A 20913-nucleotide genomic window follows, 5' to 3' on the forward strand; every position below is an offset into this window, starting at 1 on the left:
AACTGCCATAACAAGGGAAGACTGAGAGGAGGGGGCATCTTTGCATGCAGTATGTACAGGGGATTGCCTTGCACACACAACAGGGGGTTCTATTGCACGCACAACAGCGGAAGAAGCAGTGGTACACCCGCTGACACTGGTCGTGGACCCTGGGGTTCGCCCCACAAAGTCGGGTGCTTTGCTGCCATGTGCCTGATCATGCAGGTGGTGGTCAGGCTGGTAGTTTTGTCACCCCTGCTGATGCTGGCATGGCAGGTGGTACAAATGGTCTTTTTGCGGTTATCAGCAGAATCTTTAAAAAAATTCCAGACTCTGGAAGACCTACAGGTTGTACTGGCAACGCCCCTCGTGTTGGTGTTACGGGGAACTGTTGCCTGCCTTCTTTGTGCGGCCACCAAACTGCTTCTTCCTGCCTGTTGGGGTACTCTGCCTCCGTCACCCTGTGTGCTGCTGGGCTCGCTCTGCATGTCCTCCTGCCATGTTGGGTCAGTTACTAGATCATCCACCACCTCCTCCTCTTCCACTTGAGCACCACGATCCTCCTCCTCACTTCCTGGCAATTGTGTCTCGTCATCGTTCACCTCTTGTGACAAATTACCAGCGTCGACTTCCTGTGGCGGTGGCTGTTCAAATATTTGGGCATCGCTACATGGGATCTCCTCTTCCACCACAGTTCTTCAGAGTGTCCAAGTGTGGGATCAGTTGCTGTCTGACGACACTCGGCATGGTGGGAGGAAGGAGCATATCAGGGTGAGGAGGAGTATGCGGTCGAGACTCACGGCTACTAAGAGTTGACCGTGTGGAAGACAGACTGGAGGTGGTGGTGCCCTGGTAACTGGAAGTATTATCTGCTATCCAATTAATAACCTGTTCACACTGATCAGTTCGCAATACTGGTGTTGTTCTGTGCTTCCCTAGTAATTCGGTCAAGAAGTGGGAGCGAAAAGATGTGGCTGTTGGTTGTGACACATTTTCACCTTGGCCACGGCCCCGTCTTCTGCACGCACCATCACCAGACCGTCCAGTTCCACGTCCCTTGCCACACGCCTTGCCCATTGTAAAGGAAGTAAAATAGCTTACACTCGCACTATCAATGGAAAAAGGGTAATAAGAAGTAGATTAGAACCGTGGAAGAGGAAAACCACAGTTCTATTTCTCTGGCCTACACCCGACTCTTTTAAACAATCTGTGAAATCAGGGAGACACTATTAGTTCTTTTTTTACGGCAAAAAACGCCCAAAGAAGGATAATAGAGATTTTTTACCGTGGAACAGCAAAACCACAGTTATAATTAATTGGTTGTATACCAGACTTTTTTAAATATATATATTTGCGTCTGAACAGTGAGCGACACACTCAAACTGTTTTTTTTTTAGATACAAATGGCCCAAAAGTGGATAATACAGAGGTTTGAACCGTGGAACTGCGAAACCACACTTCTGTTTCTCTGGCCTACACCAGACTATTTTCAACAGATATATTTGTGTCTGAAAAATCAGAGACACACTTTTTTTTTGGGGGGGGGGGGGACACCAAAAGGTTAATAAGACTGGTATTTGTACAGTGTGAAGGAGGAAAAAAAAGAGGATTTAGATGAAAAAAAAAAGGATTTTTCCTGGCCCCCGAGACCTGGAGCTAAGTCCAGCAATTTCAGCAACAGTAGCACACAGGACTGTAATGCAGCATTTGCTGGTATAACCACTGCGTCTCCTATACAGCCTGCCTGCCTGCCTGCCTGATATCTAGGATGGATATTAGTCCTGAGAAGGACTGTTTGTTTGATCTGGCAGCCTTTACAGACCCTACACTAACTATTTTGCAGTATATATCTCTCCCTAAAACAGCAGCGCTGTCCCTTCACTGTCTTATCCCAGCCGTCTGTGTCTAAGATGGCGGCGCCCGGTTTTAAATACTCGAGGTGATGCTGTGCGGCCAGGCAATCAATGTATTGCACACAACCAACATGGCTGCGGCATTACAGTGACTGGCTGGCAATCCCTGCTTGTTCATTGGCTCTGTAAAGAGCGCCAAACATGCAGGGCGGAGACCCGAGCTCCCGCCCGAGTAACCCGGAAATGCTCGGTGCTCGCCGAATATCCCGAGTAGAGTGATGCTCGGGCAAGTACCGAGCAGTGTCGAGCATGTTCGCTCAACACTAATAAAGATCCTTTAATGCGTGCAGCCGCCCAGAAAAATCAGGAATACTGATAGGTAAACTGGATACAAGCAAAACGATTGGCAGGCACAGCTTAATATTTAAATTCATAAATACATGGAGGGGTGCTACAGAAGCCCCACGCTAGGGATCAATTCGTATGGAGAAGAAGCAAGAGCAAAACAATGAGCCATGCACTACCAAAAATGATGCCAAAATATCAGAAATCTTTATTAATAATACACAAGCAACACACAAGCAAAGTTTAAAAACAAATAAAACATATATCATGTGCGAATAGTATTAAGACTCAAGAGGTATGGACATGGTAACCAAAGGGTGTAAAAGACCTCTTAACTTTGCAGGCACTGTGAAAAATCCTCTATTTGTTAAGTCCAGATAAAGTAAAACAGGACAGCACCTCAGATCACAAACCACAAAACTAATATATTAATATACAATCAATGTATGCGGTAACAAGGTGACCTAGGCAGATGGAAAAGTATATATAGAATAAATGCATAGAGTTACCTGCAAAGTGTATAGACCCAACGTGTGTCGCTGCTAACCAGCAGCTTCATCAGGGGTAATGAGCCAGTGAGTGGCTCATGTTTAACCCCTTTACCCCCGAGGGTGGTTTGCACGTTAATGACCAGGCCAATTTTTACAATTCTGACCACTGTCACTTTATGAGGTAATTACTCTGGAATGCTTCAATGGATCCCCCTGATTCTGAGATTATTTTTTCGTGACATATTGTACTTCATGATTTTGGTAAAATTTCTTCGATATCACTTGCGTTTATTTGTGAAAAAAATGGAAATTTGGCGAAAATTTAAAAAATTTAGCAATTTTCAAAATTTGAATTTTTATGCCCTTAAATCAGAGAGATATGTTACACAAAATAGTTAATACATAACATTTCCCTCATGTCTACTTTACATCAGCACAATTTTGGAAACAAATTTTTTTTTATTGGGGAGCTATAAGGGTTAAAAGGTGACCAGCGATTTCAAATTTTTCCAAAAAAATTTACAAAACCATTTTTTTAGGGACCACATCATATTTAAAGTCACTTTGAAGGGTCTTTATGACAGAAAATACCCAAAATTGACACCATTCTAAATACTGCACCCCTCAAGATGCTCAAAACCACATTCAAGAACTTTATTAACCCTTCAGGTGCTTCACAGGAATTTTTGGAATTTTGAACAAAAAAATTAACATTTAACTTTTTTCACAAAAATGAATGTTATTTTAGACCCAATTTTTTTATTTTTGCAGGGCTAACAGGAAAAAATGGACCCCAAAATTTGTTGAACAATTTCCCCTGGGCACGCAGATACCCCATATGTGGGGGAAAACCACTGTTTGGGCGCACGGCAGGGTTCGGAAGGGAAGGAGCGCCATTTGACTTTTTGAATGTAAAATTTGCTTGCATAATTAGCGGATGCCATGTTGCATTTGGGGAGCCCCTGATGTGCCTGAACAGTGGAAACCCCCCACAAGTGACACCATTTTGGAAACTAGACCCCTCAGGCAACTTATCTAGATGTGTGGTGAGCACATTGAACCCTCAGGTGTTTCACAGAAGTTTATCACATTGAGCCATAAAAATAAAATTTTCACATTTTTCCCACAAAATGTTTTTCAGCCCCCACTTTTGCATTTTCATAAGGGTAACAGGAGAAATTGCACCATGCAGTTTGTTGTTCCATTTCTCCCGAGTAAGCAGATACCCCAAATGTGGGGGAAAACCACTGTTTGGGCGTGCGGCAGGGTTCGGAAGGGAAGGAGTGCCATTTGACTTTTTGAATGTAAAATTTGCTTGAATAATTAGCGGATGTGCCCCTGATGTGCCTAAACAGTGGAAACCCCCCACAAGTGACACCATTTTGGAAACTAGACCCCTCAGGGAACTTACCTAGATGTGTGGTGAGCACTCTGAACCCCCAAGTCCTTTACAGAAGTTTATAGCATGGAGCCGTGAAAATAAAAAAATCAAACTTTTTCCACAACAATGGTGTTTTAGCCCCAATTTTTTTATTTTCACAAGGGTAAGAGGATAAAATGGACCCTAAAAACTTTTGTGCAATTTCTCCTGAGTTCGCCAATACCCCATATGTGGGGAAAATATAGTGTTTGGGCGCACGGCAGAGTTCAGAAGGGAAGGAGCACTGTGTGACTTTTTGAACGCAAAATTGTCTGGAATCGAGAGCGGACGCCATGTCGCGTTTGAAGAGCCCCTGATGTGACTAAATAGTTGAAACCCCCCACAAGTGACCCCATTTTGGAAACTACACCCCTCAAGGATTTTATCAAGGGGTATAGTGAACATTTTGAACCCAGAGGTACGACACAGAATTTGATGACATTAGGTCATCATATTGAATAAGTTGTCATTAGTCTTGAGCGCAAGTGCTCTCTACTTGAGTTTGCATCGGGTACTCAGGTATGCACCATGTGTGACGGGTGCTCAAGTGAAATGCTCGAGTCCCCGCCCCCATGTTTCATGGTTATTAGACACCCCAAAAAAAACATGCGGGGATCGCTCGAGCATGGCAGGCAATCCCCGCGAGGTTTTTTTGGCCGCAAAGCATATGGGGCGGAGACTCGAGCACCCGGGATACGCAATGCATACCCGAGCAACCGATGCAAACTCAAGTAGCGAGCACTTGCATTCAACACTAGTTGCCATATCGTCATTTTTTTTTATAAAAATAAACAACAACCCTAACCCTACCCTAGCCCAACCCTGACCCCAACCCTAACATTAGCACAACCCTAACCCCAACCCCAGCCCTAGCGTTTATTTTTTACGCCATTCCTCGTGCAGTATAAGTGATGAGATTACTTTATTCTTCGGGTCGATGCGACTACAGAGATATCAGAATCATATCGGGTTTTTATGACTGACAGCTGTCACACACTAAAAGACACATATTTTGTAAAATCTAGTTTGTGCATCGCCATGTTTTGAGAGCTATAATTTTTCCATATTTTGTCTGACAGAGTCATGTGATGGCTTGTTTTTTGCGGGACAAGTTGACGTTTTTATTGGTGCCGTTTTCAGGCACGTGACCTTTTTTGATCGCTTTCTATTCCAGCTTTTGGGAGGCAGAATAAACAAAAACCAACAATTCAGGAATTGTTTTTTTTTTTGTTTTTTTTATTCTACTGCGCGTGTGGTAAAATTGATAAGGTAGCTTTATTCTTCGGGTCAGTACGTTTACAGTGGTACCACATTTATATCGTTTTTCTATGTTTTGGCGCTTTTACACAATAAAAGCTATTTTATAGAAAAAATTATTTTTTTGCATCGCTTTATTCTGAGAGCTATAACGTTTTGCTTTTTCGGATGATGGAGCTGTATGGCAGCTTGTTTTTTGTGGGACAAGATTACGTTTTCAGCCGTATCAATTTTATTTATATTCACATTTTTGATCGCGTGTTATTCCATTTTTTGTTTGGCGGAATGATGATAAAGCATTGTTTTTTGCTTTGCTTTTTATTTTATTTTTTTACCGTGTTCACTGAAGGGGTTAACTAGTGGGACAGTTTTATAGGTCGGGTCATTCCGGACGCGGTGATACCAAATATGTGTACTTTTATAGTTTTTCTTTCCCATAATAATATTTATTGATGGGTACATTATATTTTTATTTTTGGTGGAATATTTTTTACATTTTTTAAAAAATATTTTTACAATTTTTTTTTTTTTTTTTTTCACTTTCTGAGAGTTTTTACACTTTTTTACTTTTTCCCACTCTGGGACTTTCACTTTTTTTATTCTGATCGTCAGCATAGCATAGGGATGGAGCACCATCCCTGTTCTATGCAGGCAGTCAGTGCTGCACAGTGAGACGATTGTTTGCTCATGCACTGCGCATGAGCAAACAATCTTCCTGCTGTCTGGTGACCCGGATGTTGTCATGACGACATCGGGTCGTCATGGCAACACCCGGGAAGCCGCGGCAGACAGCGCTGGAGGCCAGAAGAGGAGGTGAGTATTGCGGTCACCTCCCCTTAGCCACCGCAATGCTGCGATCGATTTCGATTGCAGAATTGCAGTGGTTAATGTGCCAGGAGTGGTGCGGGACCGCTCCCTGCACATAGTACCGGGTGTCAGCTGTGACAATCAGCTGACACCCGGCGGCGATCGCGCCCGCACAGCCTGTGTGCGCGGGCGATCGCCATGACGTACTAATACGGGTCAGGCTCTTAAGTCCCAGGGCACAGACGCGTATTAATACGTCATGGGCTGAAAAGGGGTTAAATACCAAAAATAAGGAAGACATGTGACCATTGTCAAGTGATATATGTAGTAAAGAGGAAGGCATTGGCGGTCCTAGTAAAGCGTGCGTCCCAGGACATGGAGTGCAAAATGTAAGTTGCACCACCGTTGACATCACAACAGGAAGTCTCATGCGCTCCACAGTGTATCACAATGGAACTCCACCGGAAATGACGATACAACGTCACTTCCGGTATCCTCATATCTGGAGTGCCTGCGTTCCACACACTGATAGCGGTGGAATTCAAGCAAACAAGGTATGACAACTCCTTTAATCTCAGATCCGAAGTTAGGTAATCCCGAAAAGTAAGAAACAAAATGGAATAAGAGACCAAAAAAATGGCGCGTCCGCCAAATGGATAACCGGTAAAAATACAAAAAATATACAGTAGAGACCAAAAGTTTGAACACACCTTCTCATTTAAAGATTTTTCTGTATTTTCATGACTACGAAAATTGTACATTCACACTGAAGGCATCAAAACTATGAATTAACACATGTGGAATTATATACTTAACAAAAAAGTGTGCAACAACTGAAAATATGTCTTATATTCTAGGTTCTTCAAAGTAGCCACCTTTTGCTTTAATGACTGCTTTGCACACTCTTGGCATTCTCTTGATGAGCTTCAAGAGGTAGTCACCGGAAATGGTTTTCACTTCACAGGTGTGCCCTGTCAGGTTTAATAAGTGGGATTTCTTGCCTTATAAATGGGGTTGGTACCATCAGTTGTGTTGTGCAGAAGTCAGGTGGATACACAGCTGAATAGACTGCTAGAATTTGTATTATGGCAAGAAAAAAGCAGCTAAGTAAAGAAAAACGAGTGGCCATAATTACTTTAAGAAGTGAAGGTCAGTTAGTCTGAAAAATTGGGAAAACTTTGAAACTCAGTGTGAATGTACAATTTTCAAAGTCATGAAAATACAGAAAAATCTTTAAATGAGAAGGTGTGTCCAAACTTTTGGTCTGTACTGTATGTATATATAAACTAAATGAAATGAAAAAATGTGGAAAAAATAATAAATGTATGAACAAAATATAAGAGAGAGCAAGTCCATACAGCAAGTCCAGAAAACATAAAACTAATAAAGCAAATAACAAACACCCATAGTGTAAGTAAAAATCATTACCCCAAGAAAGACATACTTAACAATACAACATATAACAGGTTTATACCTACCATCAGGGGCAAGAAGACGAGTTATTGCTCAGTCAACAATTTAAATAAGTCGGACACATAGGAAAGAGATTGAACTATTAGAAAGATATGTTAAACCGCAGATTGTTAGACAATCCAATAAGTCTAAAGAAGCCATGAGAAATATCACCACTGAGGAAACCAGAGAATATCTAATTAAGATACCCCGTGAATGAGAGGTCCTCATTGATTCCCCTTGGGGCAACAGAATCAAGCAAGAAAATCCATCTGGACTCTAATCTCAAAAGGTCATTAGTAGTAATGAGCGAGCATGCTCGCTACTGCTCGGTGCTCGCCCGAGCATCTTACTGCTCGAGATGCTCGGCGCTTGCCGAGTATTTCCGGGTTGCTCGGGTGGGAACTCGGGTCCCCTCCCTGCATGTTTGGCGCTCTTTAAAGAGCCAATGAACATGCAGGGATTGCCTGCCATGCACTGTAATACCGTAGCCATGTTGGTTGTGGGCATTACAGTGATTGGCTGGCTGTACAGCATCATCAGTTCAATATATGACCTGGCGCCACCATGCTCATCACAGTCACTCCAGATCAGACAGTGTAGGGAGTAGTGTTGAGCCACCCCCGTAGTGTTCGAGTTCGGTTCGTCGAACACCCGTGTGTTCGCCGAACTGTTCGTCGAACACCTTCGAACACCGTTAAAACCAATGGCAGACAAACAAAAACACATAGAAACACATAGAAAACACCTTCAAAGGTGTCCAAAAGCTGACAAACTGCTCAGAAGACATAACTAACACATGGAAAAGTGACAAGTACATATAGTCATGCGAAAAGAAAAGAGGTGGAGGAGTAAAAGGAGGGGGAGACACAGATATAGGCATGTCATGCCCTTCTAAAATCCAAAAAGTGAGAAGCCGACACGGCCAGTCCGTTCCAGCCCGTGCCACCTCCGTGTCGCCGGGTTTGTGCCAGAGCCGCGGTGGACCCTGACGGCCTGCCCCCCTCTCCCAATACTGGTGACTGTCCGCTGGTGGGTCGAGCGAGCCCCCCTGTGGTGGAGGCAGCTCTAAGCTTTTTAATTTAAATTGTCTCTCTAATTTGAATGAATACACTTTAAATCCTTTTACAAGGATCTATTGGAGGGCAAGTCTCATGCCAGCAGCCGCGTAATTCCAGCTCCAGTAGCGTCCACTAAAGCTGCTGCAGTTAAAAAGCTTTTATAAGGATCGAGCTCGGCTGTCCACCGCAAGGCATCCTACCGCCAGTCCCAGCCCCTATGCCTTGGAGTGCCTCCTGATGCTCTTCACTGAGTATCCCGTGGTCCCGAAGCATTTCCTTTGAAAAAATTAAGTGTCCAAACTTCAGGTGGTGTAGCTTGCTTAACAGCTGGGATAATCCGCTGACTAGCAGACACTGCTACTAGGCACAAAGTATTTCCTGGGCTAGATGCAGTTAAAAAATTTGTAATTAGATACTCTCGTTGGATGCTGAGAAAGCATTCCATAGAGTCTCCTTGCACGCCATATATTATTCTCTTAAAAAGCTTGGGGTAGGGGTCTAGGGGACCCTTTTATAGCCAAAATCATGGCCCTGTATCGCAATATGTCACCTAGGCTGAAGATAACTGGAACTGTAGCACCCTGAGGGCTCGGTTGCTACAGAGGTATTGCACCTCACCCAGAGGTGTGATATCTCACTCTCAGGTAAGGATGGAGTGTGGATCAGGACCCGACACCTGCATGCATTACACCACATTGCCGTGGGGCAGGGCGACCAATATGCCTCTGAGATGGGCACGACAGTCCCTGTCCCTGGCTGGAGTGGGGGGAGGGAACACTGAGGAAGGGGAACCCTGTAGTGCAGGAGCAGGGAGGAAGCAGTTCCTGGGTGCATTGAGAAGGGAGCATAAAAGGTGGGCACCATCTTAGTTCAGTGCAGAGAAGTCTGAGCAGAAGTGACAGGGAGCAGGGGCTCTGCATGAGCTCTGCTCCGGAGGCGGGCCTAGTAACAGAGGCCCAGGCCCGGAAGAGGGAGAAGGAAGGAAGAGGAGCGGAGAAGGCTCCAGGAACGAGGAATGATGGGATCCCATGGGTGCGGACGGGCGAGTTGCCACCACATGCCCGAATCCACCTGCGTGGAGGGGTCAGGCCAAAGGGGGAGACCGGTCCCCGAAACTAGTGGAGGCGGGAAACGACCCTCAGCTAGAAACCGGAGGCTGTGAAATTTTATGTGGCTCAGCCCCTCGCTACACCCGCTAGGAAGGCACCACATAGGGTCAGGGAAACTGGCGCCAAGTTTACCAAGAGGAGGCCCGAGGCAGCCGGACAGAAGGGTTGGTAAGAAAGGCCAGACAAAGGACACACAAAGGGGGTCCTGTGAAGCGCTCCAAAGTTATCTGGGAGTTGTCTGAGCCCCTCACCTGGTGAGCACAGTACGACATGGGCAGCCGTTACCTGCAGAAGTGGTCTGGATAATAAGAACTGTGAGTAAAGGCCCTGGACTGCATCACTGACTTTGTGTCGTTACTGCTGCTGCCCTGCACCATCACCCCCATCCTCCGCATACACTGCCCTGAGGCTATACTCCTCCAGTGGGTAGTTATGCTATGCTCTGCTGCACCCACAACACCAGCCTCAGCGGTCTGCCCTGCAGCGGCGGTTCACTCTGACCGCAATCCACGGGTGGCGTAGTCAGACATTTAAACATCAAAACCACATAAATAGTTCCGCCACTGGCTTGACCGCCCTGAGCCACGGAACCGGGTCGCCGCCACGGAGACTACAACCACCAGCATCCACCAAAAAGGGTCCGGCTCCGGGTGTCCCAAGGCCCAGGGGGCGCGTCAGAACATTTTCATCACCTTTCATAATCACCAATGGGACAAGGCAGGGATGTCCTCTGTCCCCTCTCTTATACATCCTAGTGACGGAGCACCTGCTCTCATCAATTCGCCATAACCCCAATATTAGGTGGCACCGAGTACAAGTGCTCTCTATTTGCTGATGATGTCCTAGTATATATCACTCAATCACATATATCCATCCCTGCTGTTATGGCTGAAATAGATCACTTTGTTACATGGTCAAATTTTAAAATCAATGCAGCGAAGTCTGAGGCCCTCGATGTCTCCCTCCCCAAATCCATACAGGATTCCATCCAGTCCAACTTTCCCTTTGCCTGGCCCTCACAGGGTATCAAATACTTAGGAATTCCTATTCATAGAGACCTCTCCCGTCTATGTTATCTTAATTTTGGGCCCTTTATTGAACAACTCCATACAGACCACGGTTGGCAAGTTAGAACTGTAAGATTCACTCTGTGAACCACTGGTGTTTTGTGGAAAAGCACATGTACACTGTGCTCCAAATTATTATGCAAAAAGTGTTTAGGAGTGATAAGGGAAGAATTTGTTTGTTTGTCAGTTAAACTCATTGATGGTGATGTGTGTCAGGGCTCTTTATATCACTGTAAGCAATTGCAGACACATGTGCTAATTAGTTTGGCAGGTGTGTCCAATGAAAGGCAAGACTACTTAAGAAGGCTGTCCCACATTATTACGCAGCCTACATTTTCTGCCAAAATGGGAAAGAAAAAGGATGTGTCGGCTGCTGAGAAGCAACAAATTGTGGAGTGTTTAGGTCAAGGCATGACTACAATCAACATTGTGCGATGATCAGGATGAAGTGTCTTGGCAATCAAGAAGTATGTAGCTGATTCACAGTACACACGTGTGCATGCTGATAAGGAAAAATTGAGGACTCTTTCCTACAGGCAATTACGTCACGTTAAAAGAGCAGCGGCAAAAAGCCTTGTCATAGCAGCAGACAAGTTTTTGAAGCTGCTGGTGCCTCCAACGTCCGCTGAACAACAAGATGCAGGGTCCTTCAGAGGTTTGCAGCTGTGCGTACGCCATCCTGTCGACCTCCTCTATCCACTTCACACAAGCAGAAACGGCTCCAGTGGGCCAAACATTACATGAAGTCTGATTTCAAAACTGTTTTGTTCACGTATGAGTGCCGTGCAACGCTTGATGGTCCAGATGGATGGAGTGGAGGATGCCTGGTTGATGGACACCCCACGCAAACACGGCTACAGCGCCAACAAGGAGGAGGTGGAGTAATGTTTTGGGCTGGAATCATGGGGAGAGAGATTGTCGGCCCTTTTAGGATCCCTGAAGGGGTAAAGATGAACTCCTTAATGTATGTGGAGTTTCTCAAGCAGCACTTCCTGCCATGGTTCAAGAAGAAGAACCGTGTATTCCACAGCAAGATCATTTTATGCATGATAATGCACCGTCTCATGCTGCACATAACACATCTGCATCTCTGGCTGATATGGACATAAAAGGTGACAAACTTATGGTGTGACCCCCATGCTCCCCTGACCTCTACCCCATTCAGAACCTCTGGAGCATCATCAAAAGGAGTGTCTATGATGGCGGGAGGCAGTTCACATCTAAGCAACACCTCTGGGAGGGTATTCTGTCCTCATGCAAAACAATTGAAGCAGAAACCATCCACAACCTGACAAATTCAATGGACGAGAGAGTTCAGAAGCTCCTTTCGAACAAGGGGTCCTTTGTGCAAATGTAACATCACCTAGAATAAAGTTTTGAGTTAAAAACTGTTTGATTTCAGTTTCTAATAACCTGCTAATGCTTATAATTTCAAAAATGACCATATTTTTGGTCTTTATTAAAATGAAAAGGTTGATCGAAGAGTGTGGGGGATCTAAGAGTGTGGCAACCCAGTAGTCAGGATTACTTCGAATTCTGACAATCTGAGGGTCATGTTGTAGGTAGTGCAGCAAGAAGGCACTTATGTGTCTTGCACATCTCGGAGCCCCAAAATTATTTTCCGGGCTAGATGCAGCTAAAAATTATTATTAATTTTAAATCTGGTGGAGCTTAGTATAGATGGCCTAATAGAATCAGTACTGCACACAGCTACAAAGCCCAAATTATTTTCCAGCCAAGATACAGATAAACATGATTAGTAATTTTAAATCTGGTGGAGCTTAGTATAGATGGCCTATTAGAATCAGTGCTGCACACTGCTACAAAGCCCAAATTATTTTCCAGCCAAGATACAGATAAACATGATTAGTAATTTGAAAGCTTAAAATGGTTGGTGAGGTGATTTTAACCAATCATCAAGCTTTTACTCTCCCCAGGATGACACAGGGGTAGAAAAGTCATTTCGGATCCATGATTTGTTCATCTTTATGAATGTGAGTCTGTCTACATTATCAGTGGAGAGCCGCGTGCGCTTATCTGTCAGCACACCACCAGCAGCGCTGAACACACGTTCAGACAGAACGCTGGCTGCGGGGCATGACAAGATCTCCAAGGCTAGCTCTGGCCATTTATCCAGATTGGAAGCCCAAAAAGAGCAAGGGTCCAGTGACACAGTCATGGCTTCAATGTTTACTTGGAGATACTCCTGTACCATCGTCTCTAGGCGTTGACTATGTGTCAGACTTCTTGTCTCCTGTGGCCTTGCAAAGGATGGGCTAAAAAAGTGGTGAAATGATTCCGCAAAATTGATGTTACCAGCAGATACTGTGTTTCCGCTACGGTTTGAGTGCTGAACACTCGACGGTCCCACGGTTGGCAAGTTGGAACTGTGAGATTCACTACGTGCACCTCTGGTCTTATGTGGAAAAGCACATGTAAGATTCTGCAACAGTCTCTGCTGATACTCCTGCATGCGTGCATCCCTTTCTATGGCAGGAATAATTTCTGCAAATTTACTTTTGTACCGGGGATCTAACAGTGTGGCAACCCAGTAGTCAGGATTATTTCTAATTCTCACAATTCGAGGGTCATATTGCAGGTAGTGCAGCAAGTAGGCAATCATGTGTCTTGCGCATCCAGGAGCACCAAGTCCCTGTTGTGTTGGTGGCGAGGTAACAATCATGCTTCCTTCCTCTGTCCTCTCCCCCCAACCTCGCACAACAGAAATGTGATCAAGGTCTCCCTCATCTGATGAGTCTTCCATCAGTTCGTCCTCCACTTCTTCCTGGGTTCCTGCACCTTCCTCACTAGTTTGGCTGCTACCATGCGCCCTGGTAAAACCATCTCCCCCACCCTCACATGCCTGCCGCCTTGGTGCTGCCGACCGTCTGGACCTTGCAGATGTTAGCCCTTCCGCATACAACTCCTCCTCCTCTACTTCCTCCACCTCCTCTTGTGCCACCACCTGACTCCGAATTCTGTTTAACGTGTGCTCCAGCATGTAAATCACCGGAATAGTCATGCTGATAATGGCATCGTCAGCACTAAACATCTTCGTCGCCATTTCAAAACTGTGATTTGCCCCACCTCTGGATCTCGTTGGCCCAGGCTATACGTCAGAATGTATTGCACAAGGGCTTGTCGGTGCTGCCACAGTCGCTGAAACATGTGCAGAGTTGAATTCCACCGGGTAGGCACTTCGCATTTTAGCTGGTGAAGTGGCAGGCCCAACGACTTCTGTAGAGATGCAAGTCGCTGAGCTGCGGGATGCGAACGGCGGAAGTGAGCACACAGCAACCGTGCCCTCTGCAGAAGGCCATCTAGTCCGAGATAGTGGGCTAAAAATTGCTGGACAACCAGGTTCAACACGTGAGCCATGCAAGGCACGTGTGTGACATTGCCCCGGCGAAGGGCCGCACCCAGGTTTGCAGCATTGTCGCACACGGCCTTCCCTGGTTTCAGGTCCAGTGGAGACAACCATTCATGAAATTGGTTCTCCAGAGCTGACAACAACTCCTCAGCTGTGTGACTCACATTTCCCAGACATTTCAAAGTAAAAACCGCCTGATGACATTGAGCCCTACTGCCAGCATAGTAAGGAGGTGTGCAGGATCCCTTCTGCGCAGTTAGAAAGCTTGTGGCATGACCAGACAGGCTTTGGGTGCAGGTGGAGGACCGAGAGGAGGTTGAGAAGGCAGAAGCAGTGGAGGAACTTTGAGATAAAGAGGATTGACGCACAACTCGTGGGGGCGGCAAGACTTGGACAGCAGCCCCTTGTCCTGCTGTCACCATAGTTACCCAGTGCCCAGTCAGCGACATGTAACGCCCCTGTCCATGCCTACTCGTCCAAGTGTCTGTGGTGAAATGCACCCTGTCACACACAGAGTTTCTCAAAGAAGCGGTGATGTTGTGTGCGACATGCTGGTGGAGCGCAGGCACACCTTTCTTTGAGAAGTAGTGCCGATTGGGCATCTGGTATTGGGGCACTGCAACGGACATAAGGTCTCGAAAATCCTCTGTGTCCACCAGGCGGAAAGGCAGCATTTCTGTAGCCAAGAGCTTGCAGATGGTGAAATTCAACCTCTTAGCTTTCTCATGGCTAGGAGGAAATGGTCCTTTACTTGTCCACATCTGAGGGACCGAGGGCTGGCTATTGTGCTTAGACGGGGTTGAGTAGGGTGTCCCCGGCAAACTGCCGGACTGTGAGGAAGATGCAGGCGGACATGTTAGGTTGCCTTGATCCAAAGGTGGTGCTATCGATGTCGGACAGCGCTCAACACCAGCTGGTGTTACCACCTCCAAAGAAAATGATGACCTGCCAATCACGCTGGCTGTTGCTGGTAAAGAGGTGGCAGGTCTGCGTCCCAAAACAGGTGTGACTGCTGTCCCCCCAGTCACAGAGGATGAAGAGGCCGTGGATGCACAAGATATGGCAGACGGTGGTTGGCCCGGCCGGCTAGGCCGCATTGTAGCACAGTGAGCTTCCCACTGCAACTTATGCTTCATGTCCATGTGCCGGTTCATGCATGAAGTACTCAAACTATGTATTTTTTGGTCTCTACTTAGCTTTTGCTGACAAATGTTACAGATAACACGATTTGGGTCATCTTTATCGATCTGAAAAAATGCCCAGGCTATGCAAGGCTTAGCACCCATGCGACCTGAAGAGCCACCACGACTTGTGGTGAGAGGCAGAGTTGTGTTTGAGGATGCAGTTGTTGACGTGCTTCCAGTACTACGTCTCTGTCCAGGAAGGCGCAACCTGACCTCGTCGTCACTAGCATTCTCCTCCACCTCCTCTACTGACCTCAACTCTTGGCTGACTGTGGGTTAACAGTAAGTGGGATCTCCAACCTCATCATCATCACCCGGTGCGTTATCACACCCGTCGTCCTCAGAGCCAACCTGTTCCTGCCAACCTGTTCCTGCCCTGACAAAAAACTAAAGTTGTCGCTCCAATCAGGTATTTGAGTCTCATCATCGTCTTCCTCTTTGTCTCCACCAACTGAAGTTACAGTTTGGGAATGAGGGTCTACATTATGGTCAGAACCTTCAGCGTCTGGTCCTGGATCCGACTCATAAAGATTCTGGGCATCAGTGCAGATCATTTCCTCGTCTGGATTCACAGAAGCGCTGGAGCCAACCTCTGATTCCCTGGCTATAGTATGAGTAAACAGCTCTGCAGACTCAACCATCTGTTGGAGCACTTGATAGCCGTTGAAGCACCTGCTGTTTTTGTGCCTCATCTGGAATTTGTAGCGATTGGCGTGGCCGTAAGAAAGGGATCTTATCACATTGTCCGCTAAAAGAAGTATACATTTTAGTTTGGCTGGAAGATGGTCTTTCTTCTGCAGATGTTACTGTTGCTTTAACACCTACCCCACGGACACAACCTTTTTTCCCCTTCCCAACACGCCTATTCCCCTTTCCACCAGCAGCAGGCCTTTTTCCACTCATTTTGGTGGTTAACTATTTCACAACTCTGGAGTTGTTTGCACAAAAAAACAATGGATGGGAACCGAGCAGAGCTGAGTGGCCAAACTGTGGTATTAGGCCAAAACTATTGGCTGGGTTAGATGCAGAAAAAAATTATTTTTAATTTGTAACCTGATGGAGGTCAGTATAGATGGACTAATAGACCAAGTCCCACACACAGCTAGAAGCCCAAATATTTTTGCAGAGCTAGATGCAGAAAAAAATTATATTCAATTTGCAACCTGATGGAGGTCAGTATAGATGGACTAAAGACCAAGTCCCACACACTGCTAGAAGCCCAAATATTTTTTCAGAGCTAGATGCAGAAAAAAATTATATTCAATTTGCAACCTGATGGAGGTCAGTATAGATGGACTAATAGAACAAGTCCCACACAATGCTAGAAGCCCAAATATTTTTTCAGAGATAGATGCAGAAAAAAATTATTTTTAATTTGCAACCTGATGGAGGTCAGTATAGATGGACTAATAGACCAAGTCCCACACACTGCTAGAAGACCAAATATTTTTTCAGAGCTAGATGCAGAAAAAAATTATATTCAATTTGCAACCTGATGGAGGTCAGTATAGATGGACTAAAGACCAAGTCCCACACACTGCTAGAAGCCCAAATATTTTTTCAGAGCTAGATGCAGAAAAAAATTATATTCAATTTGCAACCTGATGGAGGTCAGTATAGATGGACTAATAGAACAAGTCCCACACACTGCTAGAAGCCCAAATATTTTTTCAGAGCTAGATGCAGAAAAAAATTATATTCAATTTGCAACCTGATGGAGGTCAGTATAGATGGACTAATAGAATGATGCTATGCCCAAAAGATTTTACTTCACTAGGTGCAGTAAAAAAATTGGTATTCTATACACAGGTGGTGTAGCTTGCAACACAGATAGGCTACTCCACTGACTAACACACTCTGCAATAGGCCAAAAAGGATTAGCTTTGCTAGATTCAGCCAAATGCTGTGAAAAAAACTTGCACAGCACTGGCACAGACCTGCTTGGCAAAAACTGTTAGGAACTGATGTAACTTAGTCCTGAAAAGGACTGCAATTACAATTAGTCTTTACTCCCAACCTATCTATTTAAGAGCACAGACCTGCCTGATAAAAGTCGTAGGAAATGCTGTAACCTAGTCCTTAAAAGGACTGCAATCACAACTATTCCCTACTCCCAAGCTATCTGTAGATTTGTGCTAAAATTGGCTTGAAATTAACAAGGTATAGTGCACACAGCAACAGTGGTGCCGTCTAACACGCAGCTGCAGCAGTGAGAAAATGGTGGCGACGGGGAAAATGGCTGGGTCTTATAGGGCAAGGATATGTGACATACACTGCCAATGACACATGCCCTTGCTTATGTGAAAAAAAGCACTTCGCTCCGTGTGTGCGCTGCCGATAGGCTGACAGATTGCACCTCCCCACTGTATATGCGGGAAAGAAAAAAAAATGGAGATCTTCATTATTCCTGCAGAGATCCATCCCCCGCCCCGCTGTACACTTAAACTGCGTATTAACATTAATTTTCATCATTACTGAGAAAAAATCCAGTTATGATTTTGGTGAACGAATAGTTATCGAACATAACCTCGAACAGTCGAATTTTTTTCAAATCGTTCGTGTTCGCCGAACGGCTCGAACACCACCCAAAACAGCTCGAATTTGAGATTGGCGAACAGTTCGAGTCGAACAACGCTCATCTCTAGTATGGAGAGCTGCTGCTGCATTAGGGAGAGATACGATTGTGTATTAGGTAGTGTAGGGAGAAAAACCGTACATTACACATATCTATCTTAACAAACAGTCCTTCTGAGTGCTAATCCATCTGCAGAGATATCAGGCAGGCAGGGTGTATAGGCAGGCAGTGTATATAGCAGATTGCAGTGCATATAGCACAAGAGGCTCCTTTCCAATTCTGCCTTCTGCTGCTCTTAGATATTTCTATACAAAGGCCCAGGTCTCAGGGGCCAGGAATACATTTCTTTGGATCTTAATCCTCATTATTTGCTTAAAAAGCAATCCAGAGAACACTGTTTTTCTGCGCCATTTGCTTGTTGGCACTGCAGAATACAGCCAGGTCCTTTACATATTAGAGCGCTAGAAATCCAGCGTCAAACAGATCACATATACGTTGTCAAAAAATACTGCCATTTCTGGCCTCCATTAAAAATTTCCATTAGTGTGTCAGTGAAGCAATTCACAGCAGTTTGCTGTTCAAACTACTTACCTACAGGCCAGGTATTTTTAACTCTGTTTTCTCTATCACATGGATCACATATACGTTGTCAGAAAATACTGCCATTTCTGGCCTCCATTAAAAATTTCCATTAGTGTGTCAGTGAAGCAATTCACAGCAGTTTGCTGTTCAAACTACTTACCTACAGGCCAGGTATTTTTAACTCTGTTTTCTGTTTTCTCCATCACACGGATCACAAATACGTTGTCAGAAAATACTGCCATTTCTGGCCTCCATTAAAAATTTCCTTTAGTGTGTCAGTGAAGCAATTCACAGCAGTTTGCTGGTCAAACTACTTACCTACAGGCCAGGTTTTCTCCATCACATGGATCACATATATGTTCGCTCCAAACTCAGTCATTTGTAGTGAGCGTGGAAGTTACTGTCCTTCATTTAAAATGGGCAAGTCACGTGTACAGATGAGCGGTGCTCGAATCAAACTGTTCGCCAATCTCAAATTCGAGCTGTTTTGGGCGGTGTTCGAGCCGTTCGACGAACCCGAACGATTTGAAAAAAATCCGGCTGTTCGAGGTTATGTTCGATAACTGTTCGTGCACCAAAATAGTAACTGGATTTTTTCACAGTAATGCTGATAATCAATGTTAATACACAGTTTGAGTGTACAGCGGGGCGGGGGGAGGGGCATGGGATGGATCTCTGCAGAAATAATGTAGATCTCCATTTTTTTTTCTCTTTCCCGCATTTACAGTGGGGAGGTGCCGTCTGTCAGCCTATCAGCAGCGCACACACGGAGCGAAGTGCTTTTTTTCACACATGCAAGGGCATGTGTCATTGGCTGTGTATGTCACGTGTCCTTGCCCTATAAGACCCAGCCATTTTCCCCGTCGCCACCATTTTCTCACTGCTGCAGCTGAGTGTTAGACGGCAGCACTGCTGCTGTGTGCGCGCTATACAGTATAACTGTGTGAATTGCAAGCGAATTTTATCTGAAATAGACAGATAGCTTGGAAGTAGGGACTGGTTCTATTGCAGCCCTTTTCAGGGCTAGGTTGCAGCATTTCCTACGACTTTTAGCAGGCAGGTCTGTACTCTTAAATAGACAGATAGGTTGGGAGTAGTGACTAGTTGTAATTGCAGCCCTTTTGAGGGCTAGGTTACATCAGTTTCTATCACTTTTTGCCAGGCAGGTCTGTTTTATTGCTGTGCAAGTGTTTTTCACAGCATTTGGCTAAATCTAGCTAAGCAAATCCTTTTGGGCCTCTCGCAGTGTGTGTTAGTCAGTGGAGTAGCCTATCTGTGTTGCAAGCTACACCACCTGTGTATGTAATACTAATTTTTTACTACACCTAGCCAAGTAAAACCTTTTGGGCATATTAGCAGTGTGTGTTAGTCACTGGAGTAGCCTATCTGTGTTGCAAGCTACACCACCTGTGTATGTAATACAAATTTTTTACTGCACCTAGCCAAGTAAAACCTTTTGCGCATATTAGCAGTGTGTGGTACTCATTCTATTAGGCCATCTATACTAAGCTCCACCAGCTTTCAAATTACTAATAATTTTTAGCTACATCTTGCCTGTAAAATAATTTTGGGAATATTAGCAGTTTGTCGTACTCATTCTATTAGGCCATCTATACTAAGCTCCACCAGCTTTCAAATTACTAATAATTTTTAGCTGCATCTTGCCTTTAAAATAATTTTGGGCATAGTAGCAGTGTGTGGTACTCATTCTATTAGGCCATCTATACTAAGCTCCACCAGCTTTCAAATTACTAAAAATTTTAGCTGCATCTAGCCCAGAAATTAATTTTGGGCATAGTAGCAGTGTGTGGTACTCATTGTATCAGGCTATCTATACCAAGCTCCACCAGCTTTGAAATTAATAATAATTTTTAGATGCATGTAGCCCGGAAAATAATTTTGGGCATAGTAGCAGTATGTGGTACTCATTGTATTTGTTAGAACTCTCCTGTTAGTTTTTTTCTATTTTGCTGGTCACATGACCTTTTTGCCTATTTAATCCTGCTCCGCCCTTCTGGCCATGCTGGACTTCATTGTATTTCTACTCTTAAGCTAGCCAGGTGCTTTGAAACCTTTCTCAGTCAGTTTAGCTAGGTCTTTTGACCTTTATGTTCTATGTTGTGTGTTGGTCTTTTTACTGCTACTATTTCTGCTAGGAGGTGTCCATCTTTCTCCTAGTCCCTAGTTCTTGTAGGGATCCCTCCCTCACATCTATAGGTCTTCGTTCAGACTAGCTGAGGACTTTAGCAGATCTGATCGCAGGATCAGGTTCCCCGTTACATCGTATGGATCTAGCTTAGTTCTATTGTAGGGACAGATCTCCTGTCTTTAATTAGTGCTTGTAGCCTATCATAATAGTAA

Source organism: Phyllobates terribilis, unplaced genomic scaffold, assembly GCF_046119375.1.
Source record: "Phyllobates terribilis strain yellow unplaced genomic scaffold, ASM4611937v1 Scaffold_3__8_contigs__length_932513732, whole genome shotgun sequence".
NCBI lineage: Eukaryota > Metazoa > Chordata > Amphibia > Anura > Dendrobatidae > Phyllobates > Phyllobates terribilis.